The sequence below is a fragment of the Alosa sapidissima genome, chromosome 2, assembly GCF_018492685.1.
Source record: "Alosa sapidissima isolate fAloSap1 chromosome 2, fAloSap1.pri, whole genome shotgun sequence".
NCBI lineage: Eukaryota > Metazoa > Chordata > Actinopteri > Clupeiformes > Clupeidae > Alosa > Alosa sapidissima.
In genome coordinates, this window is record NC_055958.1 from 35795491 (window position 1) to 35811484 (window position 15994).

The window sequence follows — 15994 nt, forward strand, 5'->3', positions numbered from 1 at the left end:
TACAAAAACATGAAACATTACATATAACTGTAAATCATCTGATCATCTAATATCTACCGATATCTAGGCTATATTTAACATTTATTTTATATTTGGCCTGTTATGAAATCATGTATTGAACAATTTAAGCACAGCTCAGCTTTAAGAAACTCAAATAGCCTAGATGCATGCTTAGCATTTTGTGATCATTAAGGCTACTTTCACAAACTCTTAGTCAGTGTGAGAGAGAGGCTTTGCAACCCCCAACTCACATTTAAGGGATGGGCGTGTCCAGAAAACTCCAGTGGTTGAAGGGTTGGCAGACAACAAATAGCTCTCGAGTTTTAAGTGATAAAGGTGCAGGTTTATTTACAGTGCGCAGGTGCAATATATGAAATAACAAACAAACAAAAATACTTTGGAAAAGAAAAGAAAACTGGCCATCATAGGCATTACAAACTCACACATTCAGCCTCGCAGCAAGCTGACGCAGTACTCTGCCATTCCAAACTACCTCTCCTTCCACTCTCTCTTTCTCCCTTAAATAGGCCTACCAATCAAAAGTGAATTGGTAGAGCTCACTATCCAACCGGGTGTAATAGATGAGAAATAACTATGGACCTTTTCCATACACATACATAACATATGACACAACACATAATTTTACCATACAAAGTACATAAATGGCCACACATATACTTTACATACAGACAGGGACTTTACATGCAACAATCAGAACAAATAATAAACTAATTAAAACACACGCCAACTCACCACCCCCGCGCCAAACAACCCACTTTCCACTGTCCCGGGACAGTGAATAAGGAACTGGCTCCAATGCGGTTCGTGTTTCCCCAGGGGACCAGTATTCGGACGTACCCAGCAGAACGTTGGCAAACAAGATGCGTGAGTGTTGTGTATGTTTCAAAAGTGAGTTTATTGCTACTACGGAATGAACAATGGAGCTGAATCAGTGGGTACCTCACTGTTCGCTATGTATGTTGATAAATAAATGTAGTAGACTGAACTGACATGCATTGTGGTTGTTTTAAATGTAATGTTTGTAGCGGTCGCTAGCATGGTAGGCTTTGAAACGCCGCGGGTCGGTGTATGTGATGCACGTCGGGAACTGTATGCGTTTATCAGTGTATATGCTATGTGGGAGCTGCGTGTAGGGAATTAAGGCTCACTAACGGTGAGACCCGTGAAAGCGAGACCTTCGCTTTTCACATTTCCTCCCCCCTCGGAAGGCTCGTCACTAGGGTGACGAGACAGGAAGTCTGCAACAGGGTTCTGTTTCCCTGCCCTGTACTGAACCTGAAATCTGAATGGCTGCATGGACAAAAACCATCGGGTTATGCGTGCATTTGAGTCTTTCATTTTTCCCAACCACTGCAATGCCCTATGGTCAGTTTCAAGTATAAAGTCTCTACCCAACAGGTAATACTTAAAAGTGTCCAAGGCCCATTTCACTGCCAGGCACTCCAGCTCCACCACAGAGTACCTGGTCTCACGGGGAAAGAGCTTACGGCTTATGTAAGCCACAGGCTTTTGCTGCTCCGCCTCCCCCTGTAGAAGAACCGCCCCCAGTCCGACTCCAGAGGCATCCGTCTGCACAGTAAACTGTCTCTCAAAGTCCGGACTCTGCAGCACGGGCTCACTGAGCAATGTCCTTTTTAAGTCCTGGAAAGCCCGTTCATGCACCTCCTCCCAACGGACCTGTACAGCACCCGCCTTCCGGGTCAGATCGGTGAGAGGTGCTGCTCGGGTAGCAAAGTTCGGGATGAACCTCCTGTACCACCCGGCAAGCCCCAAGAACGACCTTATGTCCTTTTTGGTCTGGGGTCGCGGACAGTCCCGGACAGCTTCGACCTTATCCTTTTGAGGCCTTATCCCCCCACCTCCAAGAATGTGTCCAAGATACCTGACCTCCTGTTGAGCCAGGGCACATTTTTTTGGCTGGATTGTCAGCCCTGCATTGTGAATGCGCCGCAGCACCTCTGCCAAATGTTCCAGGTGCTCCTGCCAGGTGGCGCTATACACCACTATGTCGTCCAGATATGCCGCTGCAAAGGTACCAGTGCCCTCCAAGACCTGGTCCATTAGTCTTTGGAAGGTGGCTGGCGCCCCCTGCAGGCCAAAAGGCATAACCTTAAACTGGTACAGGCCTTGTGGGGTACGGAAGGCAGTGTATGGCTTAGCTCCCTCAGCCAACGGGACCTGCCAATAACCCTTACAAAGGTCCAAGGTAGAGATGAAGTGAGCCCTTCCAAGGCGCTCTATGAGGTCCTCAAGCCTCGGCATTGGGTACGCATCAAAATTTGACTGAGCATTGACCTGCCTGAAGTCAATGCAAAACCAAATGCTCCCATCTTTCTTTGGCACTAGGACTACTGGGCTGCTCCACCCACTGTAGGAGCGCTCAATGACCCCAAGCTGCTTCATCACCTCCAACTCCTCCTGGAGTGCAGGCAACAAGCGCTCAGGGATTCTGTACATCCTCTGTCTCACCGGCCGGGAGTCTTTCAAGAGGATGTCATGCTCCACCACCGAGGTACACCCCGGCTGCTCTGAAAACAGGCCCTCAGGCATGATTGCCTGCAATTCCAACACCTGCTCAGCAGTCAGGTGTGAGAGGTCCAACTCAGTGGCGGCGACACCCGAAGGGAAAAACTGCTCCGGAGTTTCCTCCTCCTCCACCACTGCTTGCACCATCAGCTGGTGGCTGAGCGGCAACTCCCGTTCATGCCACTCCTTGAGGAGATTGACGTGGAAGACTTGCTTTGTCTTCCGCCTCTCTGGCATCTCCAACTCGTAGGTCACCGGCCCTAGCTGACGTGTAATCCGATAGGGCCCCTGCCATCGGGCCAGAAGCTTGTTCTCTGACGTTGGCAAAAGCAAAAGAACCTGCTGTCCTGTCTTGAAGGTCCTCTGCCTTGCTGACTTGTCGTACCAGCGAGCTTGGGTCTGCTGGGCCTGCTGCATGTTCTCCTCCACCAGACTTGCCATCTCCTCCATTTTGTCCCGCATTCTGAGGACATAGGTGAGCAAGCTGTGGGTCTCGGCAGGCCTTGGCCTCACCCAGGCCTCCCGCAGTAAATCCAGAGGGCCCCTCACCTGGCGCCCGTACAAGAGTTCAAAGGGCGAGAACCCAGTAGAGGCTTGGGGCACCTCCCTGTAGGCGAAGAGGAGGTATGGAAGCCATTGGTCCCAGTCTTTGCCGTTGGCTGCAACAAATTTCCTCAGCATACTCTTCAACGTCCGGTTATACCTCTCCACCAGCCCATCAGTCTGAGGGTGGTAGGGAGTGGTCCGTATTCCCCTTATCCCCAGTAGACTGTACACTTGTCTGAGTGTTTTGGATAGGAATGCCGTGCCCTGGTCTGTGATGATCTCCTCTGGAATGCCTACCCTAGAGATCAACTGAAGCAAGACACGGGCAATCGCCCCAGCTGTGATCTTGCGCAAGGGGAAAGCTTCGGGGTATCGGGTAGCATAATCACACACAACCAGGATGAATCTGTGACCTGACTGCGTTCTCTCCAAGGGCCCTACTATGTCCATCGCTATTCGGCTGAATGGAATTCCAATAATGGGAAGTGATTGCAGAGGGGAAGGCTTAACCTTATGGCTGCTGGTTAGCTGACAGGTGGGACAAGATTTACAGTACTTTTGTACCTCACTGTATAGCCCTGGCCAATAGAACCGCCCAGCTATTCTCTCCAGGGTTTTAACATTACCCAGGTGTCCTGCCCATGGGATATCATGGCCTAAGGCCAGCACCTTGTCTCTGAGACCTTTTGGGACTACCAGCTGCTCAACACCGCCCCCTTCAGGTTGGTGGTACAATAGGCCCGCCCGGATAAAATAGTGTTCCCCAGATAAAGCTGTGGCTAGACCTGTCTTCTTGCCCTCTACCTCTGTCACTTTACTGAAAGGCTCAGTTAAAGACTCATCGTCTTTCTGCAGATCACCAAAGTTACTGGGAAGCTCTGACCAGTCTTTTCCTGTAACCTCTGGAACTGGTCCCTGCTCTCCCATCTTCTGCACTGTTCCCTGCAGTTTTTCTTGTCGCCTCTGTCTGCGACTCTTATGCACCTTGACACACTCAGGGGGGCTAATGTCAGCATGGCTATATGGCATGTCTAGTAGTGTTGTCATATCAGGAGTCTTCTCTGCCTCAGCCTGTGCTTGGGACCGTGTTACCACCATGCTAACTGGCTTGGAGGAATGCACCAGCTCCGGTAGTATCAGCACCTCCTGCCCCAACACTACAGGATGGCTTAACCCATTCACCACACCAGCCGTTAGACAATAGGCCTGTCCTCTGACCTCAAGATAAATCTCTGCCACAGGATAAACATGCTCGTCTCCATTGACACAGCAAACCCTTAGTTGCCCATTCCCCAGCTCATCTGACCTCTCTATCAGATGAGGCTGAACTAAGGTCTGTGTGCTGCCTGTGTCTAGGAGTGCCACTGTAGCTCGGCCATTCACCCTAACGGGGGTAGTTTGGAGTCTTCCAACATACTGTCCAGCTTCCTTACCAGGTCTAGGTACACTGCACATGCTTGCTCCCTTGGCTTTTCGGACGGGGCAGTCCCTAATCATGTGCCCTGCCTGATTACAAAAGTGACATATGACACTGGCTCTATTCAGGGGGGTTGTATGTGCTGGGGCCTGTCTAGGCTGTGAAGTGGAGGGAGCGGGGTAGGTTTGCCTAGGATGTGTGGTAGAGGGGGAAATGTAGGTCTGTGTGTCAGGTGTCCTACCCTGCCCAAAACCCTTAGGACCAACTCCACCACTGTATCCCCCAGACTTACCTCCGGCTGCAGGCCGGCTAAAGCTCTGGAACCAGAAGGTCTTTGGTCCTCGACGAGCACCCTGGAATGCCTCCACGAGCTCTGCAGCTTTCTGGCCTGTAGTCGGGTTGTGCTCCTTCACCCAAACACGCACCTCCGGAACCAGGGAACGCAGGTACTGCTCCAGGATGAAGATTTCTCCTATCTCCTCCACAGTCTTCCCTGCTGGTTTAATCCACTTTCGATAGAGGTCCTTCAGGCGATTGTATAACTCCCTAGGGGTCTCCCCTGGTCGGACTTCGGGATCTCGGAACCGTTGCCTGTAGATCTCCTCGTTGATCTCATACTTTGCTAGTATGGCCTCCTTAACATTACCATAGTCCATGGCCTCTACCATGTCCATAGCCACATAAGCAGCCCGAGCCCGCCCTGTGAGATAAGGCACCAGGTACACGGCCCAGTCGGCTCTCGGCCACCTATAGGCCATGGCCAGTCTCTCAAAGGTGGTGAGATATTGTTCAATGTCATCTCCTTCCTCTAGCCTAGGCACTGCTGCCCTGGTCCAAGCTGCTGGAGTCGGTGCGGCTGGGTCGGGTGCTGGATACTGTGGGGCTGCTGGAGGTGCCACTGGAATCTGTGGATCTGCTGGTGGGAACCAAGCATTGTCTGGCACCGGCTGCCTATGTCCATCATCGTCGCCCCTCCGTTCAGCCTCCAGCTCGTCTCTAAAGCTGTTCAGCTGGACTTGGACACTCCGCCACCTCTGCTCCTGCTTGAAGGCCTCGCGCTCCTGGGTCTGTAGGGACTTTGTGATGAGCTTATACAAAGAACCTAGGTCAAACGCCTCTGGTCCTCCTTCTGCTCCCTTCCCAGCTCCTGGCTCTCCTCCTTCGGTTCCGTCCTCACCATCATCACCGGATGGCTTCTCTTGCAGGCCCTCCTGGGCCAGCCGTCTGAACGACATTGCCTGCCTCGTCAGGTATCGTCTCTGGACTCCCTTCTTCTTCAGCTTCCCGGAGGGCGCCACTATCCCACCGCTGCCACCAATTGTGAGAGAGAGGCTTTGCAACCCCCAACTCACATTTAAGGGATGGGCGTGTCCAGAAAACTCCAGTGGTTGAAGGGTTGGCAGACAACAAATAGCTCTCGAGTTTTAAGTGATAAAGGTGCAGGTTTATTTACAGTGCGCAGGTGCAATATATGAAATAACAAACAAACAAAAATACTTTGGAAAAGAAAAGAAAACTGGCCATCATAGGCATTACAAACTCACACATTCAGCCTCGCAGCAAGCTGACGCAGTACTCTGCCATTCCAAACTACCTCTCCTTCCACTCTCTCTTTCTCCCTTAAATAGGCCTACCAATCAAAAGTGAATTGGTAGAGCTCACTATCCAACCGGGTGTAATAGATGAGAAATAACTATGGACCTTTTCCATACACATACATAACATATGACACAACACATAATTTTACCATACAAAGTACATAAATGGCCACACATATACTTTACATACAGACAGGGACTTTACATGCAACAATCAGAACAAATAATAAACTAATTAAAACACACGCCAACTCACCACCCCCGCGCCAAACAACCCACTTTCCACTGTCCCGGGACAGTGAATAAGGAACTGGCTCCAATGCGGTTCGTGTTTCCCCAGGGGACCAGTATTCGGACGTACCCAGCAGAACGTTGGCAAACAAGATGCGTGAGTGTTGTGTATGTTTCAAAAGTGAGTTTATTGCTACTACGGAATGAACAATGGAGCTGAATCAGTGGGTACCTCACTGTTCGCTATGTATGTTGATAAATAAATGTAGTAGACTGAACTGACATGCATTGTGGTTGTTTTAAATGTAATGTTTGTAGCGGTCGCTGGCATGGTAGGCTTTGAAACGCCGCGGGTCGGTGTATGTGATGCACGTCGGGAACTGTATGCGTTTATCAGTGTATATGCTATGTGGGAGCTGCGTGTAGGGAATTAAGGCTCACTAACGGTGAGACCCGTGAAAGCGAGACCTTCGCTTTTCACAGTCAGCTGTCCACTGATTTACTGATATCTAGGCGACATTTGTAATATTTATTTTGTATTTGGCCGTTATGAAATAATGTGGAACAATTTAAACACAGTGTAAAACTTAAATCCCAAATTTGGAGACATGCATGTATGTTGAAATTTACTGCAAATTCAAAACGGGATTACTCTTGAACGGCTAACTGTACAGGGGGCTGCTTTACACCTTTCTGTCCGGTAAGGTCTGCTGTTTATTCTGATATATGGTTTGTCATATGTTAAACGAAGGGTTCGTGAAGTATTTCACCGAGATGAATAGGTAGGGAGATGGACGCAAAACCTTCAGTAGAATTTATGATTAAATTGAATGATATTATTCACTTTTCTCGCGAACCGTTCACCACAGCAATTAGCGGCTAACATCGTTTAAAAACTGAGAAAAAGCTATTTCATGTGATACTTGTTATGTCTGTGTGATGAGTTACTTTGCGAGTAGTTGAACTGAGAAGAATGGGTGAATTTGGACGCACTTTCTTTGTTGCGCTGTCACTTTCTCCACTGCGTAATTTGCGCTGTGAATGCTAAGATTGTTTTGACAGGCCATAGGCTAGAAAATCTGGTAAAGCAAACCTAGTCTTTTCTGCAGTTGCCTTAACTTCCAGGGCCTCCACCGCAGCAGCATGACTAGCAGCACGGGTCCCAGCACAAGCAGCAAACACCCGAGGTAACTCTTTTAAACAGTCATCAGGCTCATTCCTCAGCTGAAGAGAATCAGTCATCACAGGAAGAGGGTTACTCTGCCAAACACGCCCACCAGCCAGATTATTCCCTAATATAACAGACACCCCATCAACAGGGAGGGCAGAGCGTACTCCCAACTCAACCTCCCCCTCTTCTCCCAGACCTTGAGGAAGAAGAAAACGGCAAAATAGACTCCAAAATAAAGGACTCTGATGCTCCTGTATCACACAGGATTTTTACAGGTAACTTCTCCTCACTGCCAATTAGTGAAACAAATCCATTTGAAATGAATGGAGTGTAATTAGGCTTCAGTTTGTTAGGAAGTACAACATCTGAATTAAAAGGCGACACAGCTAAAGCAGCAGGTTTCACAAACGAATAACGAGCTTTGGCCTTTGACTTTAGCACTGGACAGTTCCCTTTCCAATGACCTTTCCCTTGGCAATAACGTCAAACTTGCTCTGCATCAGATGTAGCACCTGACTGGTCTTGACTAACTGGCAGACGTTTGGAGTTTTATGACGAAAAGAAAACACGTCTCTTCGTCCATTTGCTGAACGCAGATGTTCGCCAAAATGAGCTTTATGCGTTAGTTCATATTCATCTACCAACACTGCAGCATCGGCCTCGTTCGCAGCTCGTTCCACCCTCCAGACCTCTCAGGTCTCAGGCGAAAAAGTTCTTAGTAAAACCTGCTGTTAGAACTAAACAAGGTGAAGCAGCTTTTAGCTGCTATGCGGCTCAGCTCTGGAAACAACTTTCGGATGACATTAAAGAGGCCCCAACTGTAGCCAGTTTTAAATCTAGACCAAACTGTTCTCATATGCTTTCTGCTAACTGCACTGAGCACATTGAATGACTTCTGTGTATGAAATGCGCTATATAAATAAACTTGACTTGACATTAGAACAAAGTTGCAGGGGCAATAGATACATTTTAGTGATTGCTGATTATGCGACAAGGTATCCAGAGGCGTTCCCACTGCGTAACATCAAAGCAAGGCAAGTGGCGAATGATTTTCTTCAGCTGGTCTCACGGGTGGGGGTTCCTAAGGAAGTGCTGACAGATCAGGGGTCTAATTTTACATCTACTCTGCTTAAGCAAGTGTACAAGTACTTAGGAATCAAAGGTCACTCCATACCACCCTCAGACCAATGGTCTTGTCAAAAGATTCAACAAGACCCTGAGCAAGCGGACCGGGGGCAAGTTCGCAAGTTTGTGTCAGACTCTGGGTCTGACTGGGATGTTTGGCTACCTCACCTGTTATTCACCTACAGGGAAGTCCCGCAGGCGTCCACTGGCTTCTAGTCGTTCGAACTCTTGTAGGGCCGGAAGGTGAGGGGGCCACTCGATGTCCTGAAGGAGGCCTGGGAGGGATGAGGAGCCAGAGCGGAAGATGAATGTCCTGACATATGTGCTGAAGATGCGTGACCAAATGCAACACCTTACCGAGCTGGTGCAAGGGAATATGCAGACTGCGCAAGCCAAACAGCGTAAGTGGTATGATTACTCAGAAGTGAGAATGTGTTGTTGCTTCCCACGTCTGAAAGCAGCTTACTTGCAAAGTGGCAGGGGCATAGTGGCATATGTAGTCCAATAGCGGGCGGGCAAGGTCACATATAAAATAAACATGCCAGATAAGAAAAAGCAAAATCAGATTTTCCACATAAATATGTTAAAGGAATGGCACCCTAGAGAGAGAGCGGTGGTGCAGCACCTGTTTGCCAGAGCCATCGGAGAAGAGGAAGAGATAGATGAGCAGTACTTCCCAGTCAAGCGTGAAGAAGATGCAGAGATAAACCTGGACCACCTCTCCAAGGCCCAACAGCAGGAACTGAAGGCATGTGTGCCTGAGGGGGTGTTCAGCAGCATGCCAGGCAAGACACAGCTGGCAGTGCTCCACATCAGGCTGAAGGCACCTGGTCCAGTCCGGCTCCTGTGCTAGTGGATTCCAGCTCAGCTTCTCCCAAAGATCAAGGAGGAGATTGACTCCATGCGGAACATGGGAATCATTGAGCCATCAACCAGTGATTGGTCGAGTCCGGTAGTGCTTGTGCCAAAGAAAGATGGGACCTTAAGGTTCTGCATGTACTTCAGAAAGGTAAACTCAATTTCTACTTTTGATCCATACCCGATGCCACGGATCAATGTGTTGATTAACCGCCTGGGCAGTGCCAGTTTCCTAACAACATTAGATCTCAGTAAGGGATACTGGCAAGTTCCCATGGCCACCCTGTTTGGCTTTTAGCAGTTCTGTTATATGCCTTTTGGCCTGCAGGGGGCACCGGCAACATTCCAGCACTTCATGGACCAAGTGCTCGAGGGGGCGGAGGAATAATCCTCTGCATACATCGATGATGTGGTCATCTTTTTTATGTGAAGGCCGTGCTGAGGAGGTTTGGAGGCAACACCGAAAACAGACGTGAATTGCCGTGAAATTGACGTGGGCACTGCTTGGCAGTCATCCCCCCATGAACCCCTCCTCCTAATTCTAGGGGAGGCTTTAACATGTAAATGAAAATGCTGTGAGCTATACAAATGCAAATCAGGGTAGCAGGGGGAGCTTTATCCCAGGTGATATTTTTCTAAAAGGTATTAACTTAATTTTAAGAAAAGCTCTGGTATAAATAGATCAGGCTCAGTAAAGCATAATTATACTCTTAAATTTTAGCTTGAATTGATTTATTTAATGAAAGTATGACTGTGACCTTTCCTTTGGTCTTGCTTAAATGCACAGTGGCTGTGTTAACCACACAACTCCCAGCAATGCGCTCAACAGGCAGAAATGATGCTGGGTATGATATAGGGGTGTCACGATATCGATTTTATATCGGAATCGATCAAAATTACATCTTTATCTTGAACTTCGAACTAAAAAGTAGAATCGACAATGCAGCCACACTCCCAATGTCACGTCCAGCATGTATGCAAATACGTACGCACGTGCTGAACTGCGGCATCAACACTCCTCATCCTAATTTTAGGCTGCAGCCAGTTAAAATACACATCAACCTACCAAAATCGAAGCCCCTCTTGCTACTCTGAAAATACCAGCGAGGAAGTATTTTGTTGTTCATTCACATCAATTAACACTAACTAGGCCTACTCAAGCAAGTGAAAAGATGATCTAGTTACAGTCCAAAATTACTTTAAGGCTTAAAATGCATATTGATAAGTACATATTCTATGAACACTAACCTTGTTGGGGGGGGGGGGGGGGGGTTTATCGGTTGCCATCTGACTGGGGTGGGGGGGTTATGGTGTCGGGTCGGTCCGACTGGGGGTGTGTGGGTGCTGGCGTCTTGTTTGTGCGATACACTACAGACTCTTAGTATTGGTGTAATTTGTGCAATTTTAACAAAGACTATTACAAACAATAGAACAAGTGCAAAAGAAAGTGCAAAACAACAAAATGTGCAAATGTGATCAGTCACTACAAGCCATCCTCTTTGGCTTTAAAAAGAACATTTCAAGGGCCCTTTGGTAATTGCACTGTTTTACTATTGGACCATTAATGCTTATCTTCATGCAGGCTGTCAGACTTCTTGCCCTGCAGCCTGTTCCGCAAGTCTGTCCTGATCTATACACCGAGAGTAAATGAAGTTTAGATTATTTTATAGTTTTGTGTAATATGAATGGAATTTGAGCGCGGAGCCCTTTTTAATTTAGAGGCCGGAGCAGCCGCTCTGTTCCACTCTGATACCGCTGACACCACGAGTCTGAGGCTTGCCCAAACCCACCCAGAATTCATGTCTTCCTAATAAAACCAAGACTGTTACATTTCAAAGATATTGGCCATATAGCCTAAGTTCGTTGATGGGGATGGAGTTAGCTAAATAATTTAGAAAGTATACGCATAGCCACGGGCGGGCCTGGACGGGGCTAGGCCCGTCTATTTGTCAATCTTGCCCGTCCGATTAGAGGGCTTTCCTTCGTTTACGCTCACCATCTTAAAAAGACGCGCAAGTCAACACTGCGCTTCGCTCAGGTGGCTGTTTACTCGGCCGCTTCTCCGCTCAAATTCGCGTCAGGTCACTCCGCTCAATTTCGCTCCCTGCTCCACCTAAAAATCATCCAACCGCAATGAAATCACTCCATTCTCGCTCCAATTTAAAAGAGGGAGAAATAATCTACAAGTCGAATTGTCACCTTAAACAGAAAACTTAAATCCCAAAAAACTAAGAGCAACGGCAATATATTTCACTCAGAACATTTATTTTAAAAGATAGTGCAACAACAAACACGCTTGGCAACATTAATACACATAAGCCTAAAACTAAAGGGATCAGTGGGATTAATTGCCTAAAGAATACAGGCTTAGCATCCAAGTTTTACTTTAGCCTTCTACTTGATATGAAGCATATTCAAATTGCTCACGTTTTTCTTTGCTCTCCGTAGCACACTCATGTTTCCGCGAAATGTGTCCTCTTAGATTCCAAAATGAATCTTTACTCACTGAAACTGTGTCACCACATGTGCTATGTGGCTATTCTTGCTCTACAATGTCAGTATCTAGTTGTTTTGTAGGAATAGTACACTTGTATGACTTATCAGTTTCCTTTCTAACAGTAGCGTAGCCAGAAATGTTCAAATGGGTGGGCACAGAAAAATTTGATCACAGCTGACAAATTACGCAGAAACATTTTCAACTGGAGCAAAACAATGCATGAATGTAGCTTCTGTGCATCACATGAAACACAATTGAGACAATAGATTGACCATATTGAAAAACTGCAAAGCCTCATCATAGGCATTTATGACATGAAAAGTGGAACTTATAGAACGAAAAAGACAAATTACGCAGTCGGCTACAGCTGCTGGAAGCGAGACAGAGTGTGCTAGCTAAGGAAGAGGTGGACCTTTGGAAGTGCACCACCATAGACCTGATATCTGATGAGAAAGACGGCATCGTTGGCGGGATGTCTGGATGGATTGTACAACCTCCGTCCTATCGCAGCCAGGAGCTGAGCTCTATGCCACACTGCAGTCAAGATTAGAGGCAACTCCGAAGTAGCCTACAGGACAATGCACCACAGACGTCAGCAAAATGGACCAAATTCAGACAGAATGCCGCCAGTTAGCCTACCTACTGCTCCGAAGCAGCAAACAGCCACTTCACGGTGCTGTAGGATTTTGGGTTTCTCGTGAGCTTCCCAATTGTTGTGTGGGCAGATCTCGCTTTGTACACTTCATTCATGTCCTTGATGGTAATAATAGTGTAGTAGCCTACATAAGATAACAATGACATGAATATACAACATAATAGCATATCATAGGAATATGGGGTTTACACTTATAATGACCCAGGGTGACCAATAGTGACACATCAGCCAACCAATCACGAGTGATTTTTCTTGTTTAAAAGTATTGGTTTCATCCAATACTGAGTAAGGAAATTCAAGCCAGGCCTGGTCAGGCGCATTTCGCTGCCATTCATATGCTAATTAGAGCCATTAGTACTCCGCAAGCTCTCAACATACGTCACAGTTCTTTTCCAGACAAACGCGACGTTCACATGCTGTAAATTGTCATTAACTGCCGAAAATTAGTCAGATTTCCGGGCATTTACGGGGACCACTTTTCATGCAGTGGCAATAAAGGGATTGCGCCGTGGCAAAGCGGAAGGGATTCCTGTAGAGGCATTACAAGCTGCTTTTGAAACCTCAACTATCATGCTTCACCAGCTGATCAAACAGATATGGGAGGAAGAGATCATACCAACGGATTGGAAGGACAGCCTCAAGTTGAGAATTGGAAAAGCTAGAGCAGCATTCAACATCCTAATCAAGATCTGGAGAACAAAAAAACATCTCTCTCAAGACCAAGCTTAAAATCTTCAACTCCAATGAAAAATCCATACTTTTGTACGGATCAAAACATGGAACACCACTACCATCATAAGCAAGCTGCAGTCGTTCATGAACCACTGCCTAAGATGCACCCTTGGGATCTTCTGGTCAAACACAATTAACAACATCAACCTGTGGGAACACACCAACCAGGAACCAATAGAAGTACAGATGTAAAGGAGAAAGTGGATCTGGATTGATTACACAATGATAAGAAACAAAACAGCAATAACCATCCAGGCACTGACATGGAACCCACAAGGCAAACGAGGTAGAGGTGGTCCCAAGAACACCTGGAGAAGATGGCCTAAGACAGACAAGGGTGAAGGCAATTCATCAATGGCCTATGCAGGGGCATTAGAGTTCTCAACGGGTCGGGTCGGCCCGACAAACCCGACGGGACCCGGTCGGGTCGGACCTCGGGCTTAATCTTTTCCGCACAATGAAAAAAAACATTTATTAATCATCACTGCTGTTCATCGTAAAGAAAGTTCACCGTCGCTACTACAGGAGTGGGAAAATCAGAGGTCTGGAAAGTGTTTGGAGTGGTGCTGATTTCTGCTGGAAATTCTACAGGTTAGGTAGGCAAGGTGCTTATGAAATATGTGACCCTGCAAGGCGAAACCAGTCACTTTGGTAAAATTGACAAAATTAAGTCATTGTGCTCACATGAACGGCCATAAACTAAGCTTTCCAACGATATGTATATCGAGGGTATTACAAAAAGTATCGCTAGGATAACCGCGTCCAAAGTTGGCATGGTTCTTCCGTCACGATACGCCAAAAGAGGAGAAAATCACCGTTTTAAGTAAATTGTCACGCTAATGTGTTGAATCTTCACCTAAATAAAGTCAGGGTTTAACAGTCAAAACGTGTTTTACGTCAGGCCGCGTTCAGGCAGATAATTCATGTTGATGTGTCAGGTTACATCGGGTCCGGGCTTTAAAAGCCATGGGCCGGATCTGGTCGGGTTGTAATTTTCAGGCCCATTGAGGGGAATAACTATCGGTAAACAGTGTACGCAGTTGCTTACGGGCCTGGTCCAAACAGGGGCCCGCATCACGCTGGAAATACATGATTGACGGCCGGGCCCCCTATCGCATTAATCGACTTGCGACCGGGCCTTTCACTGTAAAACGTTCCCTCTAAGAATGTCATCTGACTACATAAATACATGTATAAAGTAATTACACAAATTTATTGGAATAAATAATATCAACAATAGGGTTGGGCACCGAAACATGGTTCTAAAATGGCATCGATGCCGACGCAAACGGTAGTAACGGCATTGAATAACAACATGGATTTCGGTGCCTCATTTCGGTGCTTAAACAGGGTTTTTTTTTTTTTTTTTTTTATACGAGGCACATACGAGGCATCACTGCATGTCATGCGCCATCTCTAATGTCTTGCTATGATAGCAACACATCCAGATACAGTTAGCTAACATAAACACTGGATGTATAAACCAGAGGGGTGCACCACATAGGCGAGTGGACAGTGTTTGACAGCTTGCGTGAGCCCAGCTTACTTTAAAACGATATCGCAAGCTCCTGTCAAAATCTAGCAGTGGGCCTAACTACACACAAGCAAAAGGCTATGAAACAACATCAACAGTAGCCTATATGTTACACAATATCCTTGCTAATGTGCTAACTGGCATTTATTTGAAATGTCATCAACAAAGGTGTAAGGTGAAAACTTTATTTCACGGTGTGTTCTAAACAACATAATGGCATGATATTAATCTTTCATGTACATGAGGCCCATATAGCATCACAATGAATATGAAGATCATGGTAAAAGTTCGCTGGCAAAAACATAAATGTAGGTTACATACCTGATGTCACTGAGCTGTCAAAGAGGCTAAACTCTCTCCGTACGTTATCGCTAATTAAACTCTGCTGACTGGTGTTAGCGCATAGCCATAGTTGCTGTTAAAATGCCTACTAGGCTAGCGCTGGGAATCTAAACACTTCAACACCGATATGTAGCCTAACGTGTTCAAAACTATTGCGTGTTATGGGTTAAGACATTAAATTTCTTGGCAGTGTGCTGTAAGTATGTTGTGTGTTGGAGAAGCTTCCTGATGAAATAATGTGCTGTGTATGTAGGGGAGGGGGGGGGGGGCAGTGTGCTGTAAGTATGTTGGGGATGTGTGTTGGAGAAGCTTCCTGATGAAATAATGTGCTGTGTATGTAGGGGAGAGGGGGGGGGGGGGGGCAGTGTACTGCAAGTATGGTGAAGGGACTTACTATTGCAAGCAGAGTACTGTATGTATGATATGATGTATGTGAGTGATGACAGTGAAGATGTGTGTGTGGGCAGGAGGGGAGTGGAGCAGTGACTGTGTTTGTGTGTGTGTGTGTAGTGTGTGTGTGGGTAGGTGGGGGCAGTGTGCTGTAAGTATGTAGAGGATGTGTGTTGAAGATCCTGAAGACAATGTGCTGTGTATGTAGGGAGGGGGGGGCAGTGTGCAGCAAGTATGTAGAGGAGGCTTACTGTAGCAAGCAGTGTGCTGTATGTATGTGAGGTGATGACAGTGATGATGTAAGTGTGTGTGTTTTTTGTGTGTGTGTTGGGGATGGGGGTGGGGTGGGGG

At 47.0% G+C, this 15994-nt stretch overlaps 1 protein-coding gene across 4 annotated transcripts in view; it reads right to left on the reverse strand.

The window, feature by feature from the left end:
• Window positions 1-15994, reverse strand: part of LOC121693191 (nectin-3-like protein) — a 104175-nt gene that overhangs the window by 23236 nt on the left and 64945 nt on the right. The window contains exon 3 of one of the 4 annotated variants that reach the window (XM_042072503.1): window positions 8804-8910. The exons of the other annotated variants lie outside the window; for them this stretch is intronic. The gene's annotated coding sequence lies outside the window, so the exon portion shown is untranslated. The remainder of the gene's footprint in view (window positions 1-8803; window positions 8911-15994) is intronic. 4 annotated transcript variants of the gene reach the window in all.